At 45.6% G+C, this 15,558-nt stretch overlaps 1 pseudogene; it reads left to right on the forward strand.

The window, feature by feature from the left end:
- Positions 1–549: 549 nt before the first annotated feature.
- On the forward strand, positions 550–1,478 carry LOC147003877 (large ribosomal subunit protein uL10 pseudogene; annotated as a pseudogene).
- The last annotated feature ends 14,080 nt before the right edge of the window (positions 1,479–15,558 follow it).

Here is a 15,558-nt window from a genome sequence, read left to right on the forward strand (position 1 = left end):
AGCAAACACAGGAGTGGATGTTCACAGTCAGCTATTGGATGTATCACAGGGCTCCCAATGGAGAAGCTAGAGAAAGTACCCAAGGAGCTAAAGGGATCTGCAACCCTATTGTTGGAACAACATGATGTACTAACCAGAACCCCGGAGCTCTTGTCTCTAGCTGCATATGTATCGAAAGATGGCCTAGTCGGCCATCACTGGAAAGAGAGGCCCATTGGACTTGCAAACTTTATATGCCCCAATATAGGGGAATGCCAGGGCCAAAAGAATGGGAATGGGTGGGTAGGGAAGTGGGGGGCGCTATGGGGGACTTTTGGGATAGCATTGGAAATGTAATTGAGGAAAATATGTAATAAAAATATTAAAAAAAACAAAAACAAAAAACAAAAAAAAAAAAGAATTATCTCAGGAAGTGATAAGCGAAATTGAAAATAGAGGGAAAAGCTTAGCTTAGCGCAGTGAAAATGACAGAAAAGCTCTTGCCAGGCGTCCTTGTTGGACTGACATCATCTTTAAACCCCACGTGGCAATCCCTGAAGCACCGCCGTGATGCCCAGGGAAGACAGGGGGACCTGGAAGTCCAACTACTCCCTCAAGATCATTCAACTTTTGGATGATTACCCAAAATGCTTCATTGTGGGAGCAGACAACATGGCTCCAAGCAGATGCAGCAGATCCGCATGTCCCTCCGAGGGAAGGCCGTGGCGCTGATGGGCAAGAACACCATGATGCACAAGGCCATCAGGGGCCACCTGGAGAACAACCCAGCTCTGGAGAAACCGTTGCCTCACATCTGGGGGAATGTGGGCTTCGTGTTCACCAAGGAGGACCTCACTGAGATTCGGGATATGCTGTTGGCCAATAAGGTGCCAGCTGCTGCTTGTGCTGGTGCCATCGCCCCGTGTGAGGTCACTGTGCCAACTCAGAACACTGGGCCCGAGAAGACCTCCTTCTTCCAGGCTTTGGGCATCACCACGAAAATCTCCAGAGGCACCATTGAAATTCTGAGTGATGTACAGCTGATAAAGACTGGAGACAAGGTGGGAGCCAGTGAGGCCACACTGCTGAACATGCTGAGCATCTCCCCCTTCTCCTTCGGGCTGATCATCCAGCAGGTGTTTGACAACGGCAGCATTTATAACCCAGAAGTGCTCGACATCACAGAGCAAACCCTGCACTCTCGCTTCCTGGAGGGTGTCCGCAACGTGGCCAGCGTGTGTCTGCAGATAGGGTACCCGACTGTTGCCTCGGTGCCGCACTCCATCATCAATGGGTACAAGCGCGTCCTGGCTTTGTCTGTGGAGACTGAGTACACCTTCCCACTTGCTGAAAAGGTCAAGGCCTTCCTGGCTGATCCATCTGCATTTGCGGCTGCTGCCCCTGAGGCTGCTGCCACCACTGCTGCCCCTGCCAAGGCTGAGGCAAAAGAAGAGTTGGAGGAATCAGATGAGGGTATGGGATTCAGTCTCTTCGACTAATCCCGTCAAAGCAACCAAGTCAGCCTGCTTAATTTGAGAAAGATGGAAATAAAGGCTTACTTCTCTTAATAAAAAAAAGAAAAGAAAAGAAAGAAAGAAAATGACAGAAAACATTGGCATTGTGTGTATCTGCTAACAAACTGGTACCCAAAGCACATAAAGAACTCTCCAAAGTCAGTTGTGACATGGCGGTGGGATGTTAAAGGGAAAAAATGGGCAAGAGATTGTAATACAAAGGAGATAACGCAATCTGTTTGATCTTCGGCCCTGATGGTCAACTTGACAGGATTTTGGAATCACTGAGAAGACAAGCTTTGGACATCTCTAAGGGAGATTCTAGATTACTTAACTGAGCTGGAAAACCAACTCCAATTGTAAGCAACACCATTCCATGGACTGGGGGCCTGAACTGAATAAAAAGGAGACCATGAGCTAAGTACTATTCTCTCTCTCTCTCTCTCTCTCTCTCTCTCTCTCTCTCTCTTGCTTGCTCGCTCCTTCCTGATGGTGGTCGCAATGTTACCAGCTGCCTCAAACTCCTGATATGATTTGCTATACCCTCCAAATGTGAGCCAAATAACCCCTCCTTCCTTAAGTTGCTTTTGTCAGGGTATCTTACGACAGAAGCAAGAAAATTAATGAAGACAGATAACAAATAGGCAGATGAAAAGATGCCCAACCCTGTCAGTCCCTAGGTAAATGAAAGTAAATCTGGATGAGAAGGGCTGGAGAGCTCAGTGGTTACAAACACTGGCTACTCTTCCAGAGGACCCATGTTCAATTCCAAACGCCTACATGATGGTTCACAGCTGTCTGTAACTCCAGTTCTAGAGAATCTGGTGCCCTCTTCTGACTTCTGAGGGTTCCTTCATGTCTATGGTACACATGCATACATTTGATCATACATATACACACAAAATGAACAAATAGGTAACCTTTTTAACCGAATGAGATTCTACTATACAAATAGCAAAACATCTTTTTAGAAAATTGTGATGGGACTGCTGAGATGGCTCAGCAGGCAAAGGCAGAAGAAAGGATGCCCAACACAATCCCTGTCAAGTCTGATGACTTGAGTTCAATCCCTAGGATCCATATGGTAGAAGAGAACTAACTCCACACAGGTACTCTGGCACACATACAAGCACATGCACACACATACAATAGGTAAATGTTTGTTTAAAAGCAGGAACCACGGGGCTGGTGAGATGGCTCAGCGGTTAAGAGCACCGACTGTTCTTCCGGAGTTCAAATCCCAGCAACCACATGGTGGCTCACAAACACCCGTAATGAGAAACAAATAAAGAACCGATGGGCTGGAACAAACAAGCCTGGAGAGAGTGGAGGTGGGGGTTGGGGTGGGGATGGAGGTGGTGGGGCCAAAGCAAGAGGGAGAGAAGGAAGAGGGAGGGACCAAGAACCACCGCTAACAATGCTACTGTTGAGGATAAGGAGTGGACAGGGAGTGACCGGAGTTCTTCTATGCTGTTACCCTCCCAGGAATCCAAAATAGCACAGCCACATTGACAGGTGCTTGAGCAACATCTTACAAGATTAAAATTAACTACTGAGAAGTGCAATAGCATAAACAAATCTCAATTGCATATGTGAAGCCAGAATCAAAAGGCTGGCCTGAATGATTCTGCCATGACTATATTCTTGAACATGCAGAACCAGAGGGATATACTTGGGCTCCCTGTATCAAGGGCTGGAGAGTGGTAGACTGCAAAGAACCCCAAGGGAAGTTTGTGTGGGTGCAAGGAAGTACTCTAGGCCTTAGACTTGATGCTTATGACACTCTGTTCATTTGAAATTCATGCAACTGGCCACTTAAAAAAATGATAAACTTTACTGTACAATGCAGATTGAGTTATCAGCTAAGGCCTTTCTGAGGAGGTTGCATGTGAGGGAAGATATAAAGTGACAAGAGCCAGCCAGCCAAGGAGCAATCGGCAGCAGAGTATTCCAAAGAGAAAGAAAACGACCTGTGTATGAGAGATTAGAGGGTAGGAGGGAGGACTTGGAAGAGAGGCCTGTGGGCTTTGCTCTGAGCAGAACTGTCATGGCTGCTACCCTGGACTATACCATGTGACTTCTACCTGACCGACTTAGGCTGGGGGATCAGGGGTGCTGGTATTTCCCTCCAGCAGGGGCACACACCCAAGAATCTATCAGCAGACCATTGTTTTCAGCATCAAGCAGGCACACATTTGGGTGATAAAATTAACACCTTGGGAGATGTATCTTAGAACTTAAATTCCTCCCCCATTCTCACCCCAGGGATATTACTGATAATAATTGGTAAGTTATTTCTTTGCCAGTAAAGTGAGCCAATTCAAGCAAGATTAGAGTATGTATAAAGGCAGGCTTATTGGGAAAACACTCTCACACAAGTTCAATGATCCCAAGGAATGAGGCCAGGGAAGTCACTGTGCATGGGGAAGGAGACAGAGGGAAGAGGAAGATGGAAGAGAAAGAGAAAAAGAGGGAGAGTAAGGGATTAGGCAGAAGTAACCCAAATGCCTGGATTATACAGGAAAGAGCCTCTGGCTGAAGGGAAGCCCAGCCCCTGGGCTGGGAAGTTCAAGGGTAGAGAACAGGGGATGCCAGGGGGATGCTGGGAGAACTGGAGGCCAGGTCCAATTTGGTCTGTTAAATATGCACTGCAATGTTTGTCCAGAAACCCAACAACAGTGTTCTCAAACTGCATGTTCTATCCCATGAAAACAAGTTTTAGGAAACATGACTGAACTTATTTTAAGAAAACTTTCTAGACATAAACCCAAGTTTATGAAATAGGCAAAATTGAGATATTTACTTATTTGAGAAAAGGATTTTTAAAAGATTTATTCATTTTTACTTCATGTGTATGGATGTTTTGCTGCATGCATGTCTACATACCACATATGTGCACTGTTCACAGAGGCCACAAGAGGGTGTCAGATCCTCTGAAATTGAGTTACAGATGGTTATGAGCCTCTAGGTGGGTGCTGGGAACTGAACTTGGCTACTGAAACAGAGTGACCAGTACTCTTACCCACTGAGTCATCTCTCCATCCTCTGACCAAAAGATTTTTATGTTTAAATTCAAAACAAATTTTACCCAGGAATTTAAGATATAGGTACTGAAATACATTTAAGTTTCATTTGGTTGGTTGGTTTTAAAACAGGGTCTCATGTACCCCAAGCTGGCTTCAAACTCTGTGTAGCTTTGGTTGACCTTGAACCTCTGATCCTTCTTCACTCTCAGTTCAGTGCTGTGCAGGGGACTGAAGCTGAGCTTTGTCCATGTAGGCAAGCACCATACAGGCTGAGCCCATGCTAGGTAAGCCCTGTACCAACTAAGCCACATGTTCATCCAAGCCCTGAAATATATTTAAAACCCCATCTGATTCTCCTAAAACTTCCCCCTCTGCGTTTGGTCTTTACACTAACTATTGCCTAGAGAATGCCAAGCCAAAGGTACAAGGAGGCAGCTAAGTCTACCCTACCCCAACTCATCCCTACTGCAACCTGAGATGCACTTGAGTTTCTCTTTTCCGTAGTCACATGTTGAAGTTATGTGGGCTTCTCTGAACCTCACTGCACACAATAGTCCATTTAACAGTCTCTCTGGGAAACAAACAAACAAACAAACAAAAAACCCAACCAACCTGTTATTCCTTTTCATTCCAAAGTTACATGGGCACATATATATACACAGACACACACAGACACGCACACAGAGACACACACAGACACACACACAGACAAACACACATACAGACACACACATACACACACAAACACACACACACAAACAGACACACACAAACAGACACACACACACACACACACACACACACACACTCATACCCTGATTTCATTCCAGAAATGTTAGTCCATACCATGTACAACTTCCAAGCACCACCTAAAATATCTGCAAAAATATTTTTCTTTGCCTATCCTAATTAATTTATATGACAAATGGGTAAGGAGCTCTATGAAAACATTGAGAATGAAGACTAAGCCACTTTCCATGAGTCATTAGCAGGACTTGGGGGAAGCTGACCCTGAGGGGAACTTCAGTTGCAGGTAGTTTCCTGAGGAAAGGGTCTTTTGTTAATTTTGGGGAAGCCATGCTGCCTCAAGCTGACTGGGCTAAGGGTGCTGCTGCGTCCCTTCCAGGAAGCACGTCCTTCAGTGCGCCAATGCTGCTACAGAACCCGTCCAGCTAAGCTGTCTCAAAAGTCCTGCATGACTGAATCCTCGGAGCTGTGGGGAAGGCAGGCAATGGATATCTGAAGCATTGTCTTGTCCGGCTTACAGGGAAGGCAGACAACAGTTTCAATGATGTCTTTGTCACCAAATCAAGTAGGCACTCTGACCTGCCATTTTAATGAAAATGAGCCACCTGCACAGTATTAGGTGGAAGGCTCTGAAAGACCCCAAGTCCCCAGGATCCCTTTACAAAAGTCTAAGATCTTCAAGAAAGGCCCTTTATCTGCCATGGACAAGGCCCTTCCCCAGGCCACCCCACCTCCAGCTAGCACAGGGTAAAGGAACAGGCCAAGCCAGCTGGCCTGTTGCCCAAACCCTGCTGTGGCTGCCCAGGTCGCCTGCATGCCCACCTGTGTCCCTGTCCCCACCCACCCTTGACGGGGAAGCTGTAGGAACACCCTGGATTATTTTCCCTGTTTTCTGGCAGAAGCTACAACAGGCAGCTGAATTAAAGTCATTATTGTCATTGAATTTCTTCAAACTCAGAACTATTTTCTTTCCAAATATATCAGGGGCCAGGAAACATTCAGAGAATTGGAGACACCATTCCAAAACTCAGAAAGGTTAGAAAGGGGGAGAACTCACGCTGAAAGCTACCATTAAAATCACAACTCATAATGACTGCATGGTTTTAATGTCCTGTGCACTAACGCACATAGTATATGTTATTAGTTAACTGGATGGTAGTCCATGAATGTGCAATATAGTTACAAAGTATATTGTACATGCTATAGGTATATATGCACATATATTTAAAGTACTCATAAATAAGGTTGATAAAGTTAAAAAATTAGACGGCCATTCTGAAAGCAGGAAAATTCTTAAGAGAGGAGGAAATGATAGAGAAAAATAATTATCACTTTTAAATTGTTGTTTATTGGTAGAATATATGTAACATATAGTTACATATTATATCATCTTATGAACATACCCACACATTATTATTATTGTTGTTGAACGTAATGTTTATTAGTTGCTTACCAGAGTTGTACTAAATAACTCAAAGAATTAATAAATCAGTTAATTTTAACAGTACTTGCAATATAGATACTATAAGGCTATTTATGTAATTACTTATTTTTTAGTTATTTATAGACAGGGTTCTTGAAGTCCAGGCTGTCTCAAATTTGCCAAATAGCCAATAAGGCTACTTCTGTTATGAACGATAATGTGGCAAGGGGGTACCTGTCAGACCTATGCCAAAGTAGGCCCCCAGGTAATCATGCCATGCAACAGATCTGGTATAAAGGGGTTTATGGTGGGGGGAGGAGGGGAGTGAGGGCCTGGATAAGGTGTTGATGCCAATGAGTAGAAATGTAGTCAGGCAGAGCCATGAGGACAGAGAAAGGTGGTGGGGGACAGAGAAGGGCAGAAAGGAGGGAGGGAGGCCAGCCATTAATCACTTGATAGACATGCTACGGTCCCCTGGGGGCTGTTGTGGATAATGTTTCTACAGTTCTTCCCGTGCAGTTTTATATGGATATATGCTTTCCCTTGAGGTACTGTTTTGCCCGTTTTACAAAAGAAGAACCGAGGTAGGAGATAGCAAGCAACATGTCCAAAGTCACGTGGTCGGTTTCTGGTCTGAGACTCAACTCAGTTCTGCCTTCTACTTGTAATGCCCACACCGATGCCCTCAAGTTTACCATCGTGAAGGTAGGCAGGCAGCAGCTCCCGAGCCTCCTGGGTCTCTGGAGAGCCACTGAGAAGAGCCCCAGCAGGGACGGTTTCTGTTGGAGGCGATGATGAACTTTCTCCCATTACGGGAGGCCACTGAAGCCTGGTCAGGATTGCCGAGGAGGGGTGGAGTCCTCTTAGGGGATGAAGGAACCTCTGTGGGGCCTTTAAGACACACAGGGCTCCTGCCCTCCGGGGAATGGGGTTTGGCTCAAGGCTGTCAAATAGCAGGCCTCCTTCTGCATCTGGTGTCCAAATGGGATGAGAGGGGCCAAGCTGAGATTTGGACCTCCCTCACCCCATCTCATCCCTAGCCCCACCCCAGCCACTCCATTCTGTTTCCAGGGCCCTGCCTCACCCAAAAGGACCTCCCAGGTCCCCCTCCCAGTTCATCCTAGGCCCTTCCCTTCCCTTCCCTGCCTGCCCTGGAGTTCCCAGTGGGGCAGCTGAAGAGGCAGCTTAGCTGGCAAAGGTTGAGCTGAGCCAGTGTTGGGTGGGGAGAACCGTGATAGAGGTTAGGGAGAGAGGGGGGGGGGAGAAGGATCATCAGGGGAGCCAACTCAGAATACCCAGGGCAGAGCAGGCCAGGGCTGGGGGAAGAGGAGCCCACATCCTCTTAGAAGAAATGTTAATTAGAACACATGGCTAAGGAGTCCTCCAGGCCAGCCCAACCCAGCCCAGCAAGACTTACCAATACCATTGGCGCACTGCTGCAGAGTACACTTGCTGTGGCTTTCTTGTAAATCCTACCAGAGAGTAAACAGGGAGATCTACGATTAGTACTGTTGCAGCTAGAGGCAAGTAAGACCCACTGACATTGGGAGAAGCAAGACCAGGAACAACAACAACAACAAAAAATTCCAATTTTATATTAACTATTCAGCTTGTCTTTTTAAAAACCTAAAGACTGAGCCAAATTGTGTTCTCATCTCCACGTGGTGACAAGCGGTCAGAGTGGGTGGTCCCTCCGGGCATCCGGTTTACAACCTTTGCTGAAGTGAGGAAGAGAAGGCTGTGAGGTTTTTGCCTGTAAGCCCCTTAATTTAAAACGTGTTGAGCCATGAGTTTACAAATCATGGTTGTGCCTTTCTGAATAGCCTACTACTTACAATATAAATCCTACACTAGGAACAGTTTAGCAGAGGCTTGGCAGAGCCCCCGTTTTTCCCAGCACTTGTGAAGCAGAGATGGGGGATCCCTGTGGCAAGCTTGCTAAACTGTGAGCCCTGAGTTCAGTGAGGGGCCTTGCTTCCTGCTAAAGAGTAATTGAGGAAAACAGATGGCATCAACATCAGGCCATGGACACACACACACATGGACACACACACATATATATATATATGCATGTGTATCACACATACATGCATACATACATACATATGTGTATACGCATATCACACACACACACACACACACACACACACACACCACATAAACATGCAAAAAATAAAACCCCAAATGACTCTTTCCACCTGGCCACTAAGAGCTCTTTCTCATTGTGGAGCCCAGACTGGCCATACACTTGTGATTCCCCTGTCTCTGCCTCCTTAGGTGCTATGCCTTCCATGAAGGCATTGGTGGGTAAGTTCAGAAGTCCAGCATTTTTACTAAAGAAAGGCAGCTCACAGAGCCATGGTCCCTGACCCTAGGCTGTAGCTCATGTGAGTCTATCCGTCTTCACAGAAAGGTTGTGAATTAAGCGCTGGTTTCCTTTTAGCTCATCCTTTCTCTTTCCTTCTTCTTTTTTCTTCCTTTCTTTACTGTACACAGTAGCACAAACATAGTCATCTTGACCCAGGCTATACCTGTAATAACAATTTAGTTAAATGACAGTGTAAAAAGAAAGAAAAGCTGGTTCACAACTTTTCTTCCCAAATAAAGTAAAATTCTCACCAGAGTCAAGAAGGACAGGGAGAAAATTGTACCTTTTAAACTATCGGAATCTTCAAATCTTGAAGAGACCATACTTTCTTATTGTCCCCCCAGGGAGTAATGTCATAGCAAATAGTAAGTGCTTGTGAAGTGGCCTGAGATAGGTGGCTGGAAGAACACCCAGGAAGATTAGAGAATGTTGGTTATTATGCCAGCTTGAGGTTGAAGTTTGGAGGCTTCAACCTCCTCCCTTACCAAATTTCAAAGCTGCCCCCCAAAGCCTTATGACTGACAATACGGAGGTTTCCATCTCTTAAAATCCAGTAATAAAGCTGAGAGAAGCAATGGATAGGCAGAGGAGTCTGCCACACTCACTCACACACACACACATACATTCTCACACACACACACACACACACACACACGAATGCATGTATTTACATGTATCCTCTAGTGCATACCCTATTGCACTTACACACATTCACAAAGGCATACAACATTAACATACATACTCATACACACATAGGTACACACATGCATGCATGTACGGACATGTATCCTCTAATGCATACAACATTGCACTTACATATGTATATACATTCACAAATGCATATAACATTAATACACATACCCACACACACAGACACAGACACAAATTCATAGGCACACTAGCATGCACATACATATAAACACATACACACAGACATACATACTGACATATGTACATATGTAATCATACATACACCCAAACACACTCATACTCAGATATACAATAACACTCAAAAATTCACGTTCATATGTATACATGTACACTCATGCACATACTTCTACAGACACATACAGTAACATATACATATATACTTCCACACACATACATACATACTTACACATGCACACATACTGATACACATACATTCAGACATGCATGTACACATGCACAATAACACACAGACACGTACACATGTACTTACACTCACACAGTGCACACACTATACCCAGAGCATTTCAAATGCAGCCCTATGAGTCCATGGAAGAACTAAAGAATTGTCTTCATTTCTCAGTATTCCTGCTGCTGCCTGCCAACATTAGGTTAGGGGACACTACTAATTCTTGTTGCTGTGACAAAACCTATAAGAGGAAGAGCTTATTTTAATTCCCACTCCACCATGATGGAGAAGTCACTGTAATGGGAGCACAAGGTGGACAGTCCCATGGCGTCCATGGTCAGGGAATGGAGAGAGATGAGTACTGTGCTCAGCCCCCCTTCTCTTTCATTCAGTCCAGGCCCCCAGCCTGTGGAATGGTGCCACCCATGTCACAGTGGGTCATCCTACTTTGGCTTAGACCTCTGGAACACCTCCTCCCTGCCACCCCCAGATACTCCCTGAGGTATCCTTCCCTGGTGATTCTACAGCCAGTCAATTTGACAATGGTGAGAACCATCAGTGTCCTATCTATCCCTCAGCCTCTCACTGTACAGACAAGGCAGGTGGTACGGCATTTCTGAAACACAAGCTTTCAGTGGTGTCCTGGAGCCCCAACAGCGCCTCTCTCCCGGGGTTGAGAGAAAGCTAGGCACAGTGTTTTCCCACAAGAAAGTGGCTTGTGATGGTCCAACCTATGACTTCTAACCTTATACTGATGTATAAACAACTGATATTCAGTAGAAAAAAAAAACAAGTATACTTTCAATTTTGAATTTGGACCTTTTCCTGAGCTAACTCTCCATGAAATGATGCCCCTCTGAGCTGCGGTAGCTGGCTCTCTACAATGGGTGGTGTTGCTGGGTGACTTTGTCCAATAGAATAGATACAGTAAATGAATTTTTCTTACATTTTTGAGTTCTCGTGGCTTTGTAAGGAGTGACCTGTTCAGGAGCAGGTGGACATGCCCAGTCACTGTGCTGCATAATGGCTGTTTCCCCTGCTTTTCTGGTCTCCTACAGAAACTCAGTGGTCCACTTTGGGTCCGCTATTCTTCTCAGAGCATCTCTGACCCACATTTCCTTCATGTAAGCCAGGGTTTGGAAAGCTTTTCTCCAGAAGGAACAGACAGAAAACAGCTTCAGCTCTGTAGGGTGGACAGTCGCTTTTGCAATGATTTACCTCTGCCTTCGTTGCTCAGAGGCGGCCATAGCCAGCAAGCACACAGTGGCTGCGTTCCAAGGAAATTTGTTCTACAAAAATAGGCAGTGGTGGGATTTGGCCCTCAGGCTAATGCTTACTGCCCCCCAACTTAGACTCTGTCCCTGTTCCTCGCAAAGTGTGCAGAAAGGAGGCAGGAGGCCACGTGAGGGAAGCAAGTGTTTAGCACATGTTCTTCAGAAGGGACAGGGAAATGAGCCTGGCTCATGTGGGCTTAAAGGAAATGAAAGAGATTGGGCCCTCTCTCCCCACAAAGACTTGTTCAGACTCTATCTCTGCAGAACAGACCTGTCTCAGAGTGCAAAGAACAATCTGTTGGGGAGGGGAGAAGGGAAAGGACTAGGTGTTCTCTGTGTATCGGATGCCTGCAAGAGGGCTCTGCATACATGGCTCCTCCATCTTACCACATGGTGATGTAACCCCCACTGTTCATAATCCTGGGCAGCTGGAGGAGAAGGCTGCACATGTCTACATCAGCAAGAGCTTTGAAATCATTCCAGAACCATCCGCTCAAAATATTCTTGGTTTTAACCATGTGGCGAAGGCACCGAACATTCCCAAACGGCTGCTGAAACTTTGAAGAATGGGACACGTGAGAAGGCTACTTCTTAGTAATTTTTGTGCCCTTCCCTAGCCACCCTGTGCATTTGACATCCCTCCTACATCTTCTTGGGGAAAGCATCTTCTCAAAGCCTTGGTTTCCCCTAGTGGTGACCTTCAATACCCATTTAGTCTCCATCTTTCTCTGGGGGAGTGAAACTCTTTTCTTCCTCTATTTCAGCAAGCTCTTGAGTAGAGAATGAAACACAGCCACAGAATGATCAGACAGCTCCTCTCTAGGGTCTGCACTACCCTCACTGGTCTGTCCTTGTCTCATCTTCCCTGCCTTCAAAGCCACAAAACGCCTGAACCCTAAGTGTGGTGGAAAGAAGCTTCCAGAAATGTGTTTGAGAAGTTATCAATGTGATCCGAGAATTCGTGGGATGAAATCTACATGCCACCTTTGGTCACCTTTGCTCTATTCACAGCCAACCCCGGATAACTGACATGACTCAGGTTTGGGGTGTCACTGTCCTCACCTTCCAAACTGTGTCCCTGTTCTGGGAGGTTGGACATGGGCCCTGGATGGCTAACTTATGTGTCTAAGAGTTTTTCCCTTTGATTCTTGGGAAGGCCCCCTGTGGCACCAAGGTGTTACCAGAGCTGGCACTCTCCCCTGGGTACAGATATTTATTTTCTATTCCTGGGGGGAATAGATGTTTGAAGGGAAAATTGTTGACCCCCTAGCCACATGAATTCTGGGTTATTTGATGTAAACTCAAAAAATAACCAAGTTGAGGAATTGGTAAAAGGCTACTCATCTGCCTTCTGGGCTGGTCTGATCCTCCAATGCTAGCTATAGTAAGAAAACTGTTTCCTTAATCAAGAGCTCCTCGGATTCCAGAATGTGTTACACAGAGTTATACAGAATACATCTGAAGAAAGACAGTGAGGTCTGAAGGGCCTCTCTGCTCCATGAGGGCTGAGGAAGTACTGGAGGTCTCTCCCTGTAACACACACAGTGTCTGCCCACTTTCCAGGCTAGCACATGGGGTGAGAATGCAGGTTTCCTATCATGGGTCCATCAGTTAACACAACACTGAGTCTCCCCTGTTCTAACCCTCACATCCTATAATCCTTTAATCCTAACAGATGAAGTAATACGATGTTAAACAACTCATTATTTTTCTATTATTCTGTCTCCCTGGGCCCTCCCAACAAAGAAAGTCATTTTGAAATGACCAGTCTGCTTTTTGTTTTCATTTCTTAGTTCAGCCTTAGTTTGTCCATGAAACCATCCTTCTCTCAGCTGGTCAGAATGCTTCCATTTCATAGAAATCTGGTTGCCCAATTCTAAAATCAGCAATAAAGTCTACTTAAAAGCATCACACTGAATCTTATCATGTGATCTATGGATGCCTTTAACCTCTTTCAAGGTTCTAGAAGTTTGGGGGACATCAAGTGACAAGGCCACAGTGGCAAAACTACTGAGCCACATAGTCTAGAGTCCAGTGAAGTCCTCAGGGCTCTGTATTGAGCATGCTCAGTACTGTATAAGTGAATGAATCCCTTCTCAGCAGCCAGGGCATGAATTGTACAGTGGGGAAAGAAAAAAAACATAAAAACAAAAACTACCCCACCTGATGGGTTCTTGCATCTGGGGGAGCCTTCAGAGCAATCGCCGGAACAGCCAGAGGATGAACAGCAGCAAAGGGCTTGGCTTGTCAGGCTAGGGTAAGGTGATTAATTGGTGAGTGGAATAGAGCCAAGAGCGGAGAAGTCACACCAGGCCTCCATCCATTTGTTCATGCCCTGAGGTCAGAGATGGAACAAATGAATCTTTTCTGGCAGTGGAGAGAGTGGAATGCAGCCATGGGGGGAGTTGTGTAAGGAATTCACAGGTGTTTTCTCCTCGTGCTTCCTCCTCCCCTGGGGAGCTCTGGGTGTGCTGCTAGCAGTGGAGAGCAGGGCAGTGGGCTAGGCTGAGTTCTGCAATCTTTCATCCACCCACCCCACCCCCAGCCCTATCTTCTTGGGAGCTACAGAAGGTTTTAATTGAAATAGCAGAAGCCATGCTCAAGTCACGGAGAGACATAGGTCCTTCACTTAATTTCAACAGGTGACTGTGAAAGGGACCTTAGCTTTTGGAAGTGTCCAGTCTCTGAGGTCACAGAAATGTAGGCAGAAGCAGACATCGACACTATCCATCAAGGGGCCCAATGTTGCTTATTCTATAGATGTAAGCGAGTCAGCCAACTCCCCTTACTTCTGAGGAAAAGAAAGGTGTCAGAGATTGGTCCAGCTGATTCCTTCTCACTGAGATGCCATCAGGATTGGTAGTTGACACTCCAAGGCACTGTGGGAGAAGAGGGACAACTGCCATGCCTGTGATTATTTCTCATCACTATTTATTCTAATCGTGAAGTGATAGGACTTTTTCTATTAAAAAAAAATACTATTACGTATGTGTGTGCATGATGGGGTGTGTGCAAGTATCAGAGAATGTAGTAGAGATCAGGGGACAACGTAATGGAGTCTACATGGGTTCTGGGAACCAAAATCGGGTCTCCGGGCTCATGTAGCAGATACCTTTACCCACTGAGCCATTATCTTTTCAGCCTTGGGAAACAATTTTTAAAAGTCAGTTTTAAGAGTGGGAAATATGACCCAGACATTAAGAGCATTGAACTGCTCTTGTAGATGACACTGCTTGGGATTGTAACACCTAAACCAGGCAGCCCACAACAGCAGACAGGCCTGTAATCCTGGCACATGGCAGATAGATGCAGGAGATCAAAGCCATCCTTGGCTCCATGGAGAGTTTGTGGCCAGCCTAGTCTATGTGAGATGCTGTTTCAAACAAAAATCTAGGGCCAAACTGGCTTCCTCCCTCCCTCCCTTCCTTCCATTTTCTTCCTCTTCCCACCTTTAAACTGCTGCTGTCATAGACTTAGCAAGGAGCATAACCTCTAACCTGGGAGCTCTTACCTGCTGCTGATTACACTTACTCTGGATTCTCCAGTTTCCCCAGACTTCTAAAGGACCAGGACTAGGCAGAACTTTTTAGATTCTTACGAAAAATAATGATTCAAACAGCTTCTTCACAAACCTCGGTTACCACTCACATATTCTTTGCCTTGCCTTTATGTCAGAGACCCTTCCTTCCTGGTAGAGAATGCAGCAAACAGAAGTGGTGGCTCAGGACAGAGCATGCCTTCTGCTGCATTAGATAATAAGAATGAGGTGCTCTGGGACCTAATTGCAGCAAGTACTAAAGGAATCGTTTAGGCGGCAACTCACAGACTCTCTGAATCTGTCCTGTATGGAAACTGAAGTATGAAGAGGCCACAGAACAGTCTAGCTCATAACCAGAGTATTAGGAAGCAGAGTAGCATGACTCCTAGCCTGAGCTATCTAACCCTCAGAGGCCCAATCGTGGCCAATTATATCTTCTAAAGATGGCTGCACCAATATTTATAACTCATCAGACATGATTTCTTATGACATAAAATGATCCTCCACCAAACAAGAGTGAGGTGGGGGATGGAAATCTATGTTCCTTCTTGAAACTTAAAACCATCTAAACC

Source organism: Mus caroli, unplaced genomic scaffold (assembly GCF_978045245.1).
Source record: "Mus caroli unplaced genomic scaffold, Mus_caroli_1 scaffold_7, whole genome shotgun sequence".
Classification (NCBI taxonomy): domain Eukaryota; kingdom Metazoa; phylum Chordata; class Mammalia; order Rodentia; family Muridae; genus Mus; species Mus caroli.